General features: G+C 43.6%; 1 protein-coding gene across 3 annotated transcripts in view; it reads left to right on the top strand.

The window, feature by feature from the left end:
- Window positions 1-15,037, top strand: part of LOC105422703 (protein bric-a-brac 1) — a 368,722-nt gene that overhangs the window by 329,154 nt on the left and 24,531 nt on the right. The gene's annotated exons all lie outside the window — the stretch shown is intronic.

Raw genomic sequence — 15,037 nt, 5'->3', positions numbered from 1 at the left:
CCCGCGAGTCCTCGAATTGGGCAGGATGCACGTGTCGGGCGCGGGATTAGTCGCGGAAGGTCGAAGGTTCCGAACTTGCGCCCGCTCGCGCGCGCGCGCGCGCCAAGCGTCAGCGTCGAATATCTTATCGCAGCGGGCGCACGTTATCGATCGATCTTCCTTTCGTACGTATGTATCTGCGTCGATGCGTGTCCTGCTTTCGACGGTGCATCTAATCACGGAGAGAATCATGGGGGAATAATTTATGAACTAGATCCGCAGGCGATTCTCTATTGTAGTCTGCGCGTACGCGCGTAGGGAAACGAGGAGGCGTATATCGCGATTTTTACTTCCGATATAATCATGCATATATGTTATTATGATTAGTGTTCAATCACGCGAGGTATGTACACGGGAGGTATTATTACTTGGTGTTAAATAATTCAATCACATTTAATCTTGATTTGTGTCTTCTTCTTGACGAGCTTACAAACGTGAATTTTTATAAATCGAGAGAATAATATGCGTTTTTTCAGAAGACGCAAATATCGAGATAAAATTTTGATAAAAATCGCATGCATTATTGAAAAAAAATGAAAAATTCCTTAACGTCGTTATAATGTACAAGTGAGGCGTGTGAAGCGGAGCGCGTGGAGAACCGCGGACGTGCCTCAAAATAGCCAACCCGCGTTATTGTTGAGTTTAACGAAAGCGAAGTTTAAATATCTGCCGGATGTTTGCCGTGTATATCACTTCGTAAATTTAAGGTTTACGGTCGTACTCCTTTTTTTCGTCTCTCGTCCGTTCGCGCGGTTGGCGGTTCCCGACGAGTGATCTCTCCGTATTCGTCTTGCGAGTCTTGTCGTCTCGTTTCTTTCACGGAGAGAAGCGAAAATTTAAATGAAAATTGAAGAAACTAACAAAATGCATAAACATAACAAATTCAAAAAACTCTTGAGAAAATTGCAATTTAAAAAAAAATTGAAAATTGAAATTTATTATTATTATTTTAAATCTGAAAAATAGAAAAAATTTGAAAAGTTGAAAGATCAACGGATCAACGGAGCGTAGAAAAATTTGGAAAATCGACGATAATTTGTGACGAGAGAAAGCCACGGCGGGGCACGAGTGGATAAAGGGAGGCAAAGCCGAAGAGGGATCTACCTTAAACAAACTGCTAAACAAGCGAGGATCCCATCCCGTCCCCCTTCCCACTGGCTAACGCTATTGTCGAGCAAACCGGGGAGGACCGGGGGGAAGTCCGCGATATTTATCGGCGTGCGTATAACATGTACGCGTGATACGTTTGCACAGGGACGATCGAGACGAGAGATCCCGCGGCGAAATTTATTAGAATCGTCGCGCGCCGTAGGCGAGATGTCGTTTAATCCTGATGCACTCCGCGCGCACGTTCGCTCGCTCATTCGCGTTTGCCGCGACGCGACGCGACACGACACGACACGGGGGCCCTCGTAAAGCACCGTTTCCGTGATCGAAAGCGCGGATTTCGGGAGCACCCGTTGTGCAGGATTTCCAGTTGCGCCACCGGTCGGTCGTCGGCCGCCCCGACGGCAAATCTTGCACTATACAAACCCCGGTATATCTACGCGCGGAAGGTACACGACTCTAATACATAGTTCAGCACTCTATCTACATACGTGCGAGCTAACATCGCGCGCTAGCCTTCCCCGTCTCGCTCGCTCGCCCGCTCGCCCGCCCGCCCGCCCGCTCGCTCGCTCTCTCTCGCTCTCTTTCCCTGACGTTTCCATCCCCTATTCCTAACCCTAGCCGCCGAACACGCCCCGAAACTGCATCGTGCATGAGCCACGCACGCACGCACGCACGCACGCACGCACGCACGCACGAGTCTCTCTTTCTCTCTCTCTCTCTCTCTCTCTCTCTCTCTCTCTCTCTCTCTCTCTCTCCCCCCCCTCTCCCCCTTTCTCCGCGTCGCGTTCGGCCGCGCGCGCTGCGGCTTACTGCAGCCTGGAACATTATTCAGGGGATAATCCATTCCTTATATATTAAACTACGGAAGGACAATCTATTGGCGCGATAGATCACGGCTCTCGAAATTCGTCGGGAATCCCGCTGTTCTCCTATTTCTCTGTCTTTGTCTACCTCTTTCGCGTTTTCTTTCGTGTCTCTCGTTGGCTAAGAAAACTATAATCTCTTTGCAAAGATAAATTCATGCTAAGATAAATTGGAAAATTTCTATTTCAATGCAGAATAAATATTGCGGCTCTTTTAATTATTTGTTCCTGATTTCAGATATATTAAACACTCAGGTGTCTGTGTATATACATACATATGTTTTTATTTAAAAAAACAGGCTGAGTATATACAACTAAGCTACGTCATATTATGCGTTTCTTACCAGAACGGATAAATTAACAGAAATGCACATTTCAACAAGAAAAATTATTCATTTTGTATCTGATTATATAATCTTCTCTTCTCATTATATAATCTCCAATAATAATATTTTAGTCATCACATATTTCATAAAAATATACATAGAAAATTCTTCATTCTTGGAAAATTTAATTCACCGCTTGATATAAGAAATGATAACTTTAATTATGAACTGAGACCGAGATGTTGTGACGGTGATTTTTAAATTCATTCATCTAACGGTCTGTTGATTTTGCGTGTAAAAATAATATAAGCCCGCAGTCTAATAAGATCCTTGGTTTAGGCTAGAAATTATAATCTTATATGCAATTTAACGCGAACCATTTATTTTGAAAGTCAGACAAGTCGCGCGAAAAGGCATTAAATTAAATAAAATATAGTAATATGGCAATTTATTAAATTTATGTCTATTTTTATATGATATCCAAAATGTGACTTACGTCGCTTTAGAATGAAGGGCTCATCTAATAATACGAGACTCTCTCGCAGGATTAAAATCTAAGATAATTATTATACTTGAATTAATTTCTCTTTTATGAAGAAACCTGCCAGACGGCTGCTATCGATTAGCATAATAATCACTCGATACTCGAGATGTGGACGTTGAAAGTAAGTAAGAGCAAAATGAGTAAAAGCACATAATTCGAAAATATGTTTTTCAAAAGAAGATTTAAAGATTCCCAAAATCACATAAATCATCGTACTTTTATGAAATATCGAAAGAATGGTTTACATTGCGCTTTGATATCATCGTGACGTAACGGATGCAAAAATGCTCAGATGCGATTTCATGAAAAATTTAAAATTATTAAAACGAATAGCGCAATTTGCATCTTCGGACATTTCTACATCCGGTTTTTTTAATAATTTGCCAGACCTTTAATGAATTTATCTGAAATTCGATTCGCGTTGATTCCATTAGTACTAAACTGGTTTATAGGTTTTCCAAATTGATTAGATTTATAAGACTAATCGTAAAAGAATAATCATTTAAATTCACGAAGCCGAAATGTTAAAACGAATACGACGTCGTGTCGCGGTGGAGGTCTTTGTACCCTAGTGATACAAGGACGGTGCCCGTGAAGTCGTCGTCGATTTGGATTACGGGGTAATTTCGGCCGGATCGAGAGGCCACTCAACTCTATTGAAATAATACACAGTGCGAAGTATTTATACCGAAGAGCCTTGTTCTCTCGACGGGAGGGCTGCGGAAGAAGGGAGAGGCGGGGGAGGAGGAGGAGGAGGAGGAGGATATTCGAAGGATTGGAGGACGAAGAGGGAAAGAAAGGGAAGAAAGAAAGGGAGGAGAGGTTCTTGGAGCTCAAATACAAATATACGAACCGACCATCGCCGCTCACCTTGAAACTCCCCCGTCGTCCCTGAATCGCGAACGTCGGAATTGTCCGCGGGCCGCGATTCGGAATGCCGTGGAGTACGATTAATTAAGAATAGATGGGTCGATAATCGGACAGACGTTCACCGAGTGGGTGAGTCCCGCGAGTCTCGTGAGATTCATCATGCCAAGTCGAGGACCGACAGACCGACAGGGAAAGTTCGACAATCCGTGAGTTCTACAAAATTCGAAACTTCCCACGGAAGAGTGGCGCGACCTCAACCTACATAATTTTAATAGTTCACCTCGTTGCCAAAGAATGCTGTCGAAAAAAATCAGAAAGATGGAGATTCAAACTTTAGGCATCTGACTACGTAAGTAAAAACACACCTCAAATGAGACATTTCGTGATGCAAGAAGACAGTAATGTGTCTTTTATTAAAAAGAGAAAAAAAAAATAAATGCATTTCGAATCGATTTCTTAGGGGAAGAATAAATCCTTGAGTTATCAAATTGTTCGAAGATTTTTCCCTCTTTATAGATAAAGTTAACAGTTCTAGAACAATCGAGACTACAGAACAAAAGAGACTGGACATCGAGACTATGATTTTCCCAATGTATCGGTCGATATGGAGAAATTACAAGCACGTAAAAAGGTAGAATAAATGCGAGAAGAAAGATTTACATCGACGAAGAAAGGGAATAAAAGAGAATATTTTATTAACGGCATAAAAATGACCGTGCCCGAGAAGGAGAATGTGTTCTTTTTTTGAAGAAGCCTTCTGGCCGTCGCGTATGAAGTACAGATTACACGGACATAATACTGCTATTGTTGTAAAGAATAGTGGTAGTTTTATACAGAACGCGAGACGGAGTTTTATTCCTTCAATTTTAATCGACTCCTCTCTGCGGTAGCCACATAAAAATTTATCGCGCGGATTTACCTTCTTCCCTTTTTTATTTTGCAATCCGCGCAAAAAAATTTCAATTAAAATAATTAACGTTATGCTAATTCAACTTTCTTGCCTGCTAGCAAAAAGAAAGGTGACGTTACATCTGAAAATCTGAAGCGGGAGAGAGGGATTGAGGATTTGCGATTGTAGTACGTGATTAAGAAAGACCGCAAAACGAGCGAGTAACAGGATAAAATCGTCGGGAACAAAGAGGCAAATCTCTGACACCGAGTCAAATGGGGAGCGTTGACAAGGCCTAGATCCTTTCTATCCCTCCTGCTCTCGAGCACGAATCCTCAAATTCGAGGCGACGAAAAACCCGCGTTGCGTTATTACATTCACGAAACGCTCGGCGTTTACAACGTCACTCCCTTCGCCCCGGTCGCCCTCTCGCCACCGCCGTGCCGCCGGGATCACCCCCCCCCCCCTCTCTCGGGCAGGAAGGGTGGTTCGTTTCGCTCTTCGTTTTGCTCGAAACGGCGCCACAGGTTGCCAGGAGAGGGTCCTCGCGTGCCGCATTTTACAGTCCGAAATGGTACGCTCGACCGGCACGAACTGTGGAGACGCGCCCGACACTTTCCGATATTGATATTTTCGCTTTTAGCGTTTAATAATAAATACACACGAGGTGTCCGGGAGAGAATAAATGGGACGAATGGGCTGGATGGTGGAAAACGCTTTAATTGAGAAAGACTCGAACGAGGAATAGCTGGAAAAGGGATTTTCGACAAATGCTTCGGGGGCTTCGGCCCCGCCGAATCTCCGCGCGAATTTTCGCGGGACTGAACACGGGAAAACACGTTTCCAGATCCGTCCGTCCCTGGCAATAACGGCGATACGACGGGGTTGTTTTGCTCATCAGTTCTCACACGTATCGCGAATTGTGCACACGTGGCGGCGGCGGCGGCGGCGACGGCGGCGGCGGCGCCATTATTATCAGTCGCGCGAGATAGCGCGAGACGGAAGGAAATGCTAATCGGCGCGCATCGCTCGTAAACTATTTAGGCTCTCACGCCCCGTCACAGTAATGACAACCCTTTCGCGCGTCCGCGATTGATATCGCGAATAAAAAATTCATTATGTCAGGAAATCGACGCGACCGGCGCGATAAAGCGCTAATTCTTCTTCTTTTTTTTTTTTTTTAACCAATTTGCAGGAAATCTCGAAACGTGACCGAGGCAATTTTTCTCTGCCGCGTAACGCGAAGCCTCGTTTATGAATGACCAATCGATAGACCAGTCGATAAAATACAGTAATTTTATATTAATTGATTACATTTAGAATTGAAATGATTTAGTACTTAGAAAGGCGAGAAGAGAAGAAAAAAATATGGGGCGAAGGCAAAGTTTCAGATTATATTTTAACGACCGCAATCGTGAAATATAGAATTACATTTTTCGCCAACATTGTTAATAATACTTTAATATAATAAAAGGAAGAGTTATTACACTTCGATTGAAAAATTGTAGTTATGTATTGAACCGCGTAAATCTAGATTTTTCTGTCGAAGCAACAAAGAATCTAATTTGTTCTTCGTAATAGCATAATTATTATTCTACGCCGTCACATTCGCATAATTTGCACTTTATATTAAACGGAACGTACTCACGATCTGTCCTCGATAATATATTTATTTAATATTTAGCAATTTAACGTGAGAGATCGCGAAAGAAATGTTAGATTATTATCGTGGCGGAAATGTGAGAATAATTCTAATTGCTCGCATTAATGTTTAGGCTTCCGCCAGAATGCAATAAAGGAGGATCTAATTTGCTCTAATTATTCTACTTGATAATTATTCATTAATAATTATATGATAATGATAATTATTCCGCGCCGTCATGTTCTCATAATTTCTACATTGTAGCGAATTAAATACACGGTCTTTTTAATAACCAATTAAAATTTAGAGCTTTATATAATTATCGCTATTTTTAAAACACGTTATAAAATATGTTCGACGTTAACGACATGTTATCCTATGCAATTTTAGTTAATGAAACAGTACTCTTCCATCGAACTCTTTTCTCCTCCATTAGTTCGATCGTTATTATTAACAGAAAGAGAGATAAAAAGAAAAAGTGCTATTGGTATTGTATTCAATATATAATTTATCGTCTCGATAATAACGCATTGCAAGCCGACACAAACACAAACGCGTTTTGGTGCCTGCTTTTCTATAGCTATGTGACTACCTGTGGCATCGGGAAAAGTACAACAAGACCGAAAAGCGCACGCCAGAAACGAGCGAGAGGAAGAAAAGAAAAAAAAGTGTTCCTTTTGCCATCCCGGAGAACACCATCTAAGGACAAACGCGAGAGAAAAGTGTATACGCGTGGTGTGTGTGTGTGTGTGTGTGTGTGTGTGTGTGTTTTCATGAATATATATATATATATATATATATATAAGATGATTCATGAATTCGCATAACATTAATTCTTCATTTTTCTCAGACTCTGGAAAAATTATTCGCAATCTTCGTTACGTATACAAATAGCTTACACAATTATGAATCTATTATTCCTGTTACAAAATTTTGCGATACCTATCAGCGCCTTTCTATTATATAAGTCTTTACAAACATGGCTTCTTAAATCTTATTCTTAGCAATCTTCTCTCAAAAATCTTGGCTCGCATTATAAAATGATGAAAATCTCTGATTTTCTCCAATCAGAAAAATAATCAAACTTTGATATTTGAAGTAATTCGTCATGCTGATTCTATCAACAGTATATATATATATATATATATATATATATATATTCGATAACGTCGTGCGGCTACCCTAAAGCTACTCTGACTACAAACGCACGGACATGAATGCAATGAGCGCGCAAATAAAGCCGGATGCCGAAAAGCGTCGTCGAGCTGGACGATTCGTTAAGTGATAATGACGCCGGCCAATAACGGGACGCGCGTCAACAGACAACTTCGGCTATGTAAATGCGAAACAATTCGGATTTGCGCGCGCGAATTACAATTTCAGCGATGGCAACACCTCGGTGCTCACAACACTTGCCTGCAATTTTCGAACAAGCCCCATCTTCCCAAAGTATCCCGTGTACAGTGTACTCTATTGGGACGTCGTTTAGACGAAAGCTGAATAAAACGTTGAATATCTTTTGCACGAAATAAACTAGAACGATCTCACGTTTTTGTATACAAAGAGAGATCTAGTAAATCGAATTATATTTTCTTGAATGACAATTTACAAAATTCCCTTTATTTTTATATTTTTAATATTACAATAGTATTTTGATGGTCGTTAAAAAGACGCGAGTAATATCTAATTAGAATTGCATTATTTTATTGTCCATTTTTTTTTATCTACTTTTGTATTTATGCTTTTCTTAAAATTTTGATTGTTGAATTTTTCATATAAAAAAAATGACGTATCTTTATTTTGAAAGATCGAAACGTATAATGCGGATATCTGATTCTACGCGAGGGTATCGGCGCCATCACTAGCCTGCCTACGTTAAATAAATATTTCTCTCCCGCTCTTGCAGCTGCAGACCCTCTCGTCCTCACATCTCTATCAATCTGTCTCTCTCTCTCTCTCTCTCTCTCTCTCTCTCTCTCTCTCTCGGCAATGCGTGCGAGAGCGGTTGGCATCAATTTATCGTAAATAAATAAATCTATTTATTCGAGCGCGAGGAAGGGCTCGTGTTCGCCACCGTTTTGCACTCACTCGTGTGTGCACGCGTGCGCGCACGCGTGTTTTCGCACGTGTATGTGTGGTGTCAATGTGATAGTTTAAACATCAGATCGTTGAATAAAATAGCGGATTGCCGATGAGGCCTCGTACGCGCGGCGAATTCAAAATTGCGTCGGAAAGAGAAGGCTATCTTAAAGATAAAAATCGGAATTCTCGTATATTCCAGATAATTCTGGAATATCCCGAATATATACCTTTTGCGTATTTTAAGTATCGTACATCTCGAATCGCAAATAAGGCAAATAAGGTAAAATAAATCGGACTAATGAAAGCTGTTTCTGCTCTGGTGTGTAACAGCAGATTTCTGAATGATCGAGAACCGGATCTTGATCTTCAATTTGTTTTCAATTAGATTCCGGATGGATTTCGATAAGATTTCCATTTGCGACGTAATTACGAAGATATCTAAAATAAGGATCGGACAACATTGCATATCACGTTTATAATTTCCATTCTTCGAAGAATTCAAGAGTTTATATTTATCGATCATCTTTTTAACGATGATATTTTAACGATGATTTGATCGAAAGAAGATGATTTGCCAGTTTTCTGGCTATAAATCTTGCCTGCATCCGCAAGACCACATGCGCACTTTCTTCTTTCTCACGACGTATTTTTACGAGAGAGACGCCGCGCGTTTGTACGACAATTAACATGCGGTGGTAAAACCATCAACTTCTAGCTCTCCTCTTCTCTTTTGCTCTTGCGCAATTTTGCATCGCGTCTTCTCTTTTTCGTATACGACGCACGTTTTAAAACCGTACATCGAATGAAGAACATAATTCAAACTTTTCCCTTGCTGCGAGCTGTAAAATGAGATAGTTTTATTTCGGATATCATTCGGGTGAAATTCCAGTTCGACGAGAATGCGAAAATTTATATTAATTTAATATTGTAGAAAATAAATATGAATGTGTATAAATATTGTATAAATATGAATGTGTATCTATTCTTTTCGGCAAATGCACATAAAGCAATTTTTTGCGAGCGAAGCCGAAAGCAGTCGAGTTAATTAATGCGAGCGAGATCAGCGGAACATACTTTTCGCCGGGTAATATAAATATGTCGTGTCGTATACTTGTATAATTTATATCTTTATTTCTGACGTAGTCGATTATTTTCTGGACGAGGATAAAAGCATTGGATTAGTAGTTAGTATAACACAATGATAGCGAGATCGACGGAGGGATGGGCGGGAGGGGGAGAAGAATTCCCGACGGCGGCAACGGCGGCGACGGTGGATAATGTATCTGCGCGATTTATTACTTTATTCCCGCGCGCGGCCCCATTATTATTATTTCTCTCTCTCTCTTTTTTTTTTTCTCCTTTTTACCGAACATGAAAGACATCGAATTAGTTAGTACAATGACATCGGGAGATCGCCCGGACAAATATGATTATCGTGAAATCAAAGAAAGCGCGCTCGTTCCGCTCTCTTCGCGCGCGTCCCGCCCGGTTTATCGAACTCGCCGAGAGGACTCGACGCGGAAAAAGGATCAACCCAAGTCCGTAATTCGGCGGTGACGCACGGCTGAAAGCTAAAAGCGGGTAAAGGTAAGAGAAAAAGGGAGAAAGACAGATGGCGGAACAGAGGCGCCGAACACCCATTGCGAGATACGCGCGCGCGCGCGCGCGCGCGTGTGTGTGTGTGTGTGTGTGTGTGTGTGTGGTGTGTGTTATGTAAAGATAATTTAGCGTTACAACTGTATCACCGCATTGAGGAAGATCGGGACTTGCATTTTGTACATATATTGCAAAATGACGCTCTAGGTCTTGCTTACTATTCGTTTTATTGAATAAAAGTAACTCATTTGTTGTATTCCCTCGTCAATTTAGATAATGAGAGGAGGATGGATCAATTAGGAACGAGTATACGGTATTAATAATTGGTATCGCGAACAACGGCTGGAATACCGCAAGGACCTTTTTTTACACTGCGCGCACCAAGAAGCATTCCGTTCAGAAATTATTCGATGAGCAAGAGGAGGAGCTTCGTTATATCTAGACGGTAAAGCATTCATGAAATTTCGAAAGTTCGGCGCCTATGGGCGGAGGCACACAGGGAGACAGAGCCGCGCGATCAGCCACCCACGGTTCTTCCACCCCCCTCCCTCTCCCCCTCTCTCTCTCTCTCTCTCTCTTTCTCCACTCGACGTTAATTTAGACGAATTTCATTAGAACAAACGAACTTTGCTAATCCGCGCTAATCTGATTAGAAATTCGTCGTGGCGCCGCATTCCGCCACCGCGGCTGACGTCGTCGTCGTCGTCGTCGTCGTCGTCGTCGCTATCGTCGTCGTCGTCGGTGTCGTCGGTGGTAGCGGCGGCGGCGTCGACGTCGGTAGCGACTCGTCGTTATCCTCCTCGTCCTCGTTCTCGTTCTCGTCCTGTCGTGTTGACTGAAATCCTGCGCCTATATCCACGCCACCTTCCACACCCTTTCCCGTCTCTCGCGTCTCGCCCACGCCTATATCCTTGCCCGGCAAATATTTGCAGGAATTAGCCTCCGGGTAACGATGACTACCTCGCTTCCAATCCCCTCGCATCCCCCTCCTTCTCCTCCTCCAAAGGGTGATAAATCCTCCTAGCGAGTACGTACTTTCGTACTCGCCTTCGTTCCTTCCCGCTGCTGACTCGCGACGTGTCCGCCGCGATCGTTAATTGCCATCTCATTGTCAACGTTTGAATTATCGTGCGAACAAATTGACGGAATGAAAACTTTGTACGAAATGGGCAAACAGAGATACATTCCATTTGCGATTTTTTTGTTAATTTTATCTTTACTATATAAATTTTTGCAACGTGTTTATTCATGCAACGATATCATAAAAACTCTTCTTCTTATTGCGAGAAACATGGAAAATGCACGAAATTTTATTCGATTGGCCATATTTTGTTTTCTTGACAATTACCTGAAAATTGTCGATATAAAAGCGACATTTCGCATGCAATGAGCCAACGGATTTTATTTTATTCATTTTATTTTATTTATCAGAGCTCGTTCCAATTTAAACGAGCTTACTCACGTCTCAACGATTTTGCAGTTTTTCACATGTTATTTATGTTCATTATTAACATAATGGCATATATTGATTCTACATTTCTTTAATATAAAATAGCTGGCTGCTGCATTCGGAATGTCATTACGTCCAAATTAGATAAATCAGCTGTATCAATGTTTATTTACGTATTTCCCAGGACATGCGGCACGGTGAAAAGCGTGTCTCTCGCGAAAGAAGCGCAAATGTAATAAAATATCGGTACCGACGCGCAAACCGGGTGGTTCGGCGCTTCGGCGATACGGCGGTAATTATTTTTCGTCGGAAATAACGAAGTGATAATAAACATTTAATACTAACATTAATAATGCCGGCCGTAATATTTCTTTGTGCGCATGGCATTCCTCGTTTGAGCGTTATCAAACAGTTGAAATCAGGAGAGTGAAATATGCGTTTAATTCCGAATTACCGTGTTGTAACAGAGACATGTCATGTTACATCATTAATGTATTAGGGGAAAAAAAAAATCTATGCGAGGAAGAATCGATTAATAATTAGCTTTTCGTAAAAATCGTAGTGAATATGATAATAATATAATAATATAATAATACTTTTTTATACGTCGACTTTCAAGCGATTATATTTACAAAATTAATTAAGCGTCGCATTTATTGCTACATTACATTTATGCTAATTTACGCGCGCGAAAAGTAGCTGGCGCGAAAATAATGATATTTTTCTAATTAATAACGGACAAAATTTGAAGAGGAGAGATAGGTTTTCAAAACCCCCTTTGCCGCCTCGTCCGTGTCCGAATCACGCGGATGTGCTTGCACAAGGAATATATGTATATAATTTAGCCGAAACTCGGCGATTCGCGAAGAGCAAACTGGAAGAATTACAACGGCGAATAATAACATCTCTCCCGTGTTTTTCTCTCCCGAGGAAGTTTCCTCTTTCGGATCGAGTTTCCGGTCCCATCTTGTCGCGCGGCCATGAAACTTCGATCTAACGTGTAATTTTCCGCGTATACCGCGTTTACCTCCCTCCCCTCCTCTCCCCCCCCCCCGATACAGGCGGGGTGTCGCGACGGGGGCCCGTGGCCTTCTCGAACGGGAGGAGAAGCGAGAAGCGAATCTCTTTCCGAGTCCGAGAGGCGAGAACTTTCGTTCGAGGCGCGGCCGAAACTTTCCGGTAACTTGTTTCGCTGGAAAATAGCCCAAGTTTTCTCCACGGCGACGATATCCCGTGAGCCCGGATATTTTATTCTCGACGTCGAGGTGTCGGGAGATCGTCGCCGTCGTTGTCGTCGTCGGCGTCGTCGTCGTCGGCGTCGTTGTTGTTGTCCTTGTCGACGTCGGTTGATCCCGCGGCGAATCCCAAGAGATCATCGGGGCGGATTTGTGCGTAGGATTCGCGTGTGAACGAACGCTGCGTTACAGCTGCTAAACACTTTATCGGCACGTCGTTACCTATTTCCTGAGCTCTTCTTACACAGGGGAATATGAAATATTTATAATATTCTATAAAATAAATTTCGCCATGTGATGATCGTCGTAAAAAATCATCGCGTCGTAGTTAGACGTAGTGCATCTCTTCGATATTTGCTCTCGTGCCAACGCGCTGCCTTTCGGAATTCCGGCTGACCAGCCTTAGACGCAACGCGACTTTCGGAATTTCCAGCTGCATCCCAGCAGCGACGATCAAGGAGGCGCGCAGCCGAGTTACCGCGACGGCGGCGTTCGTAAAAAATTCAAGGCGGTCAGCCCGGTAATTTGAAGGCGGTTAATAGCGGGCGTATGAGATAGACTGAAGAGACACGAGGAGCGACAGAATGGAGCTCGGATAGAGAGCGCGACAGAAAGAGAAACGGGGGAGAGATTCACAAGCTGGGTAAAATCGCGCGCGCGGGCTCGGCGTGATATTTAATTCACGAATTCCCCTCGGTGCCGCCAGGGTAGCTCGTGTCTTCCCTCCCGGTTGGAAAGGGCGGGGGGGAGGGAGGGAAGGAAGGGGAGAAGGAAAGGGGTTGAAAGAGAAAGACGAAGGGAATGACGAAGACGGATGCACACCTGCGCGTCGCACACCGAAGAGAGAAGACAAGAGAGATGGAAGGAGGAGGAGAGGAGAGGAGAGGAGAGGGAGAGAGGGAGGGAGGGAGGGCCTCATTTCCATTAGCGGCATGCATCATACAGAAACTAGCCGGACTATATACACCGGTGTTCTGCTGCACGTCGAAACAAATTGAGATGCAGACTGCTGCTGAATGACGCCGACGGACGCCGTCTCTGCGCGCGTCGAGACGCCGCACCGTCGTCGCCGTTTATCCTCCCTCTCTTTCTCTTCCCAAGACGATTTTCTCCTCGATTTTACCGATTTTGTCCTTAAGTACGACGTCAAGAAAGACGTCAGTATAATATGCGTAATGGTGATCAGCCGATCAAAAATTTATTCTGAAGCGCGAAATCAATGTGTATCAGTATGTTCCATAAGACATAGAAAAATAACTATATTTCTTACATTTCTAATTATTTTAATACCTTGAATACAATCTGATAGTTTCGGACAGCAGACCCTTTCACAGTTCTAACTTTTGAATTGCTTTTGGGAGAAAAAAAAAAAAGGAAACGGAGAAACATCGCGGAGATTTTCTTTCTAATTACTCGCTCGCGCATATAATACACATGTAATACAACACAATGTGTCTTTATTACAGAAATCTTGTAAATCACGTCTCGTTCCCGTTTCATCGAATGACATTATCCGCGTGAGGAGAAAGGCGGTTCGAACGCGGGCGTTCCATTCCGAGCGCGATGTAAGAACGTCCCTGAAAGGGACGGCTTGTGAAAAAAAGTAGCGGGGAACGCGAGGGGAGGAGTGGGGAGGGGGCGGAAAAAATGCGGAAAAGGAGAGAAAGAGGGGACAGGGGGGGGGGGAGGGGGTGACCACGATATACGGGAACGCTCGCAATTTTCTCGTCAATGCACACGTCAACCGGCATGTCGCGTATGCACTCTGCACGGCGTATTCCGCGAGCTGCACCGCAGGCGCGGCGCGGCGCGGCGCGGCGCGGGGCGGCGCGGGGCGGCGCGGGGCGGCGCAGTGCAGGGGGGACATGAGACAATGAAAAATGCACGCGCCACGATATACTACTTGCGCGTCCAAGTTACAACTGCAGAACAAGCTCAATCTCTCTCTTTCTCTCTCCCTCTCCCTCTCTCTCTTCCTCTTGCCCTCTTTCTTGCTCTTTCCTCTCTTCCATCTTTCTCCCTCCCCCTCCCCTCCTCCACCCATCTCTCTCTTTTGGTCTCTCACTTATGCGTCTCCTTCTCCCGCCCGAGCGAGACTCGTCGGAAACGCGGCGAGCGGGCTGCTCAATAATTCTTTGTGTGGTTTAGCCGAGAGATGCGTGTGCACGTGTATTGACGCGGGGCTATTTCGCGAAATTGCCAGCGCTCGGTGCCATCCCCCTCGTGTCACGACGGCGGAGACGTTATTTCGCTGCACCGCCATCACCGCCTTTCGTTCCCTCCTCGTAGAAAGCCCTTCCCCTCCCGATTTCTGATGACCGCGAGAAGCCCCGAAAAGCGATTTACTGCGACACGATGGTCGCAGGTAAGGAGGAAAATGTACATTTGAAT

The sequence above is a fragment of the Pogonomyrmex barbatus genome, unplaced genomic scaffold, assembly GCF_055798465.1.
Source record: "Pogonomyrmex barbatus isolate J1 unplaced genomic scaffold, ASM5579846v1 scaffold11, whole genome shotgun sequence".
NCBI classification, from domain to species: domain Eukaryota; kingdom Metazoa; phylum Arthropoda; class Insecta; order Hymenoptera; family Formicidae; genus Pogonomyrmex; species Pogonomyrmex barbatus.
The sequence above is the reverse complement of the archived record's forward strand: the minus strand, read 5'-3'. Positions and strand labels throughout refer to the sequence as shown.